This window comes from Anas platyrhynchos, chromosome Z, assembly GCF_047663525.1.
Source record: "Anas platyrhynchos isolate ZD024472 breed Pekin duck chromosome Z, IASCAAS_PekinDuck_T2T, whole genome shotgun sequence".
In the NCBI taxonomy this organism is placed as follows: Eukaryota; Metazoa; Chordata; class Aves; order Anseriformes; family Anatidae; genus Anas; species Anas platyrhynchos.
Window position 1 is genome coordinate 66,994,225 of NC_092621.1, and position 4,382 is coordinate 66,998,606.

A 4,382-nucleotide genomic window follows, 5' to 3' on the forward strand; every position below is an offset into this window, starting at 1 on the left:
ACTCCCCTCCTCTATGCTCATCTCCCCTGCACTCCCCTCCCCTGCACTCCCCTCCCTACACTATCCTCCCCTACACTCCCCTCCCCTACACTCCCCTACACTCCCCTCACTATCCTACACTATCCCAACACTATCCTACACTAGCCTACTCTCCCCTACAATGCCCTACATGCCCCTGCCCTGCCCTCCCCTCCCATTCCCTCCCCTCCCCTTCCCTCCCTTTCCCTCCCCTTCCCTCCCCTTCCCTCCCCTTCCCTCCCCTTCCCTCCCCTTCCCTCCCCTTCCCTCCCCTTCCCTCCCCTTCCCTCCCATTCCCTCCCCTTCCCTCCCTTCTTGTCTTTTTCTTTCCCCCTCTCTTCTCTTCTCCCCTCTTCTTCTCCCCTCTTCTCCTTCCTTTCACGGATCTGAACGCAGAAGGGGGAGAAGCGTAACTCCAGATCGCTTCAGTCGCTCTGGCAGCTTGTGTCACTGGCTGATCCATGGGAATCCATCAGCAGCAATCGGAAGCTTTCCAGCTGCTGTGGGACCAGTCAGGGAACAGTCTCAAACTGGGAAACGCTGACTTCCTTCCGCGGCTCAGACAGGTGACTTTCAATTTTGCCCTGGCTGGGTTGTGTCCCCTTGCTCTGTCCCCACCTACACTGCAGTTTGGTTTAGAAGCAGCAGCACGGTTTGGAAGTAGTTCCACTACTTCCATTTTCGGTGATTTGGCTTGGCTTGCCAAGTGGTTTCTGTCAACAGAACACAAGAAGGAGATTTTGGTTAGAAACAACTACATGAGGAGCTCCTTTCCACATGGGCAATGAATATTTATCCTTTCCTAATGGAGACTACAGTGGAAGAGATAAGGACAGATCATTCCGAGAGATTTTTCAGAGAATTGTCCCTTGGGGGTGCTTAGTCCAGAGGATCAGTGTTAATCTGTCCAAAGTACACCATGGAAGCACTCTGAATTACTTCCTAACAGAAGCATGGCCTTACCATGTCTGATACGGCTTTGGCTGGTTTCAATGTTCTTCTTCACTTCATAAATACCTACATTAAGTACTGTCCTATCAAGCAAATACCTTATTCTCTTGCTATCTCTGAGTTGATGGAAGACCCAAGACACTTGGCTCTTCACATCGTTGGAAGAACCAAGTGTACTTCCAATATTCACAGCTTCGGAGGAAATGGAGATGAGGTTGAGAGTGGATGAAAAACACCAAGTGTTCTTCCCATCTTCACAGCTTCTAAGCAAGTGGAGATGAGGCTGTGCAAGAACCAAACAAACTGCTGATCCAGAAGCAGCCTAAAGACTGTCTTTAAGCAGGGCCTTGCATTCTTCATCTTTATACCATTACTCGCCTTCAAGGGCATGATCGTTATCTTATTGACTTCCTACCACTACAGCAACGCACCTGCTTCTCTCACAAAACTTACGGGTGGGAACTGGAAAGATTCACCAGCATTCTGTATTTCACTCCTCATCTCAGTTCTCTTTTGGCCTGTGAAGCTTTTCAGATCAGAGATGAAGATCAGATGTAATCTGGAGTTTGGGATACTGCAAAGGAAAAGAAGAATCATCCTGAGAACTCTTTTCAACCTCACTTGCAAGCGCCAAAGTCAAGAATACCAAAAGGAAAAAGGATGCCACTTGATCATGGTAAGCATAAATTTGAGCACAGGTCTCCTCTAACTGAAGCGAGGTTAAACAGGTTCCAAACAAGGTTAAGGAGCACACCCACAATCATTTCCATAAAACTGTGTTTTCAAACAAATGGTTGAAAGATTTAGATTTTCTTACAAGCGACGAATGAAAAATAAAGAAAGAAAAGAAAATGACCAGGACATGCAGTCTAGCTTACTCTAGCTTACTTTGCCTAGTTCAGAATCTGCGTCTTGGGTCACAATCAGGAAGCAGCATTGTGCAGAAATGCCAAAGCCTCCCCAAACTTGTTCTATCTTCATCAACAAGGGCTTTGATACTGCTGCCTCCTCAGCAACATCGGCAATTGAGTAGGAAAGTTGGTGTCCACCAGGTCAAATCAGGACTAGGAAATCCCTCTTGCCACAACTGCACACTTGCACCAGAGTTGGCAGGTCAGAGCGATGGACAGAGAAGCATCTAGAAGAGTGTTAGAAAACAGACTTTAGAACAGATTTCCATCAGCCCAGGAACAATTACTTGCTCATCCCTTCAGACTGAACTCTAAGTAGAAGCAGGTGATCCCAAGCTGCATTCCTGACATCTATGCTGCAAAGTCATCAAATGTGACATGTTATTCTACCAGTCTGTAAGGAACATAAACAAGAGTTGGAGTTGAGGATGTTGGTTTAGAATTAAGCTCAAAGTGTTAGTCCTTTGATATGTTTTTGTCTGCAAGTGTTTTCACTGTTTCCCAGACAATGTCTCCAGCAAGCTAGCTGTTTGTTTCATTTGTTCTGTTCTGTTTTGTTCTGTTCTGTTTTGTTTTCTCAGTAAGGTTTCTTAGAGAGAGAAGATTGAAGTGATCGTATTGCATGCCCATCCATCCCTCCCCTTTGCTTGTCCAGAGCTTTTACCTTGTCTACCACGATGCATGAACTTGGTCATAGGCACAGCTGTTTCAAAGACATTCTGCTGCTAGACCTGTTGTGAAAACAGAGAGCTAAGTATTTGGACGAGAACATGCTTCCACCTGCACTATGACCTCCACAACTAGATATGGAGCCATATCAGCCAGAAGGAAGTTTCCTTCACAGCTGCTGCTTCTTACACTATCTGGACTCTTACTTTTACTCTTACTTGCCTTTCCTGCATTAGCACAAAAAAAAAAAATAAAAAATAAAAAAAAAAAAGAGATTTGGAGATTACCTTTGCCATCTGATGTCTTCGTTTCCAGAAACTACCCTGAATCACCTTTATGAGAACTGTCCACACTGCAAGCATGGGTGTTGCAGTCAGGCCAGATATATCCCTTCTACGTCAATAGCCAAATCTGTCAAGTTAAGAACATGGAATTAATGAAAAGGAAATCCTTCTATTTCGATCTGAGTTCACTTTTTTTTTTTTTTTTTTGTTTTGTTTTGTTTTGTTTTGTTTTGTTTTGTTTCTAGACCAAGAAGAACCAGCAAAAGTCGGGTGAAAAATGAAATGAAAAATGTTAAGGCCAGGCAGCTTGCTCACTGCAAGTGCTAATCTGAAAGCAGATGGAGTGCATCTTCATACACTCCATCCTGAGACACTCCACTCAACAGGCCAGAGCAGCTGATGAAGTGCATTGCTGTCCTGAAGTTTCATGTGATGGGCTACTTTTAAGTCTCTTGTTTATGCTGTAGTACTTGAGGTCTATGGCAGGACCACAGCACACTCTTATTTGTCTACCCTTCTTTCTTGATCGTGTGTGGGAAAGAGAGAACGTGCAGAGGCCCTCAGCCACATGTTGCACCGGTCACTCTGTGCAGCTACATCACTGAGCCAAAGTACCAAACTTCATGCTTGTGAAAGGACTTGACACAAACTGCAGAAGACTAAAATGAAGCATCCAAACACTTACAGAAGGGTGGGCCCTCTCGATGCACCTCAACGTGGGATCCACAAGTCCTCACGTGGTTTCATCACATCCAGCACACTTCTCTGTCCCTCCTCGCTCAACTTGCTCAGAGGCAGCTGTTACCAAGGTGTCCCAGTGACATCATTCAATTCTGTTTCTGAAGTCATCACCGTAGGCCCCTGGCAGCGGCAACACAACACTCTCTGTTGCTAATGCGAATGTCTCAGAAACAAGTAGAGAAGTACCACTCTCCCCAAGCTGACTTTAATTGGAGTAGTTCCAAAATTATTCTCTGCCCCCCTACATCTGTGGAAGGTGTGTGATAAATCTTTTCCTTAAGAAAGGATTACGAGCAAAAAAAAGCTTGCTTCTGATACGTTCCCCTTACTGGTAGAGCTGTTCATCTTTGATTTCCAAGGAAGAAAAAAGAAGGTGAAATCAACAATTCTGCTCCTCCGAGTTGGGAGTATGAAATAAGCCCAATTATTTGGGAAGCCTGAAAAAGGAAACTATACATTTCCTTGTTAAACACCTGGTTGCTTCTGAAAACTTTTCCAGTACTTTGCAGCTGCAGTGCTTTTCGGTGGGTGGGCAGCCAAGCTCCATCACGGCCACTCTCTCACTCCCCCTCCTCAAAGAGAAAGGGAGAGAAAATACGATGCAAAGGGCTCAAGGGTTGAGACAAGGACAGGGAGATCGCTCAACAAGGATCGTGATGGGCAAAGCAGACTCAGCATAGGGAGACAGTGAGATTTCCGGCCTAACTACTACTACTACCAGGCTAGACAAGTGAGAACCAAAGGAAAGAAACCAAAACCACCTTCCTTCCCCCCATCTGAGCTCTTCCAGCTCCTCCCCCCGTGCAGC

General features: G+C 45.6%; 1 long non-coding RNA gene across 1 annotated transcript; it reads right to left on the reverse strand.

Annotated features, from left to right (window-relative positions):
• Positions 1-1,863: 1,863 nt before the first annotated feature.
• On the reverse strand, positions 1,864-3,705 carry LOC140000777 (uncharacterized). Its single transcript, XR_011805978.1, has 4 exons — positions 3,519-3,705; positions 2,837-2,960; positions 2,545-2,611; positions 1,864-2,107 (listed from the first exon to the last, which is right to left on the reverse strand). It is a non-coding gene; the product is annotated as an uncharacterized lncRNA (long non-coding RNA).
• Positions 3,706-4,382: the final 677 nt, after the last annotated feature.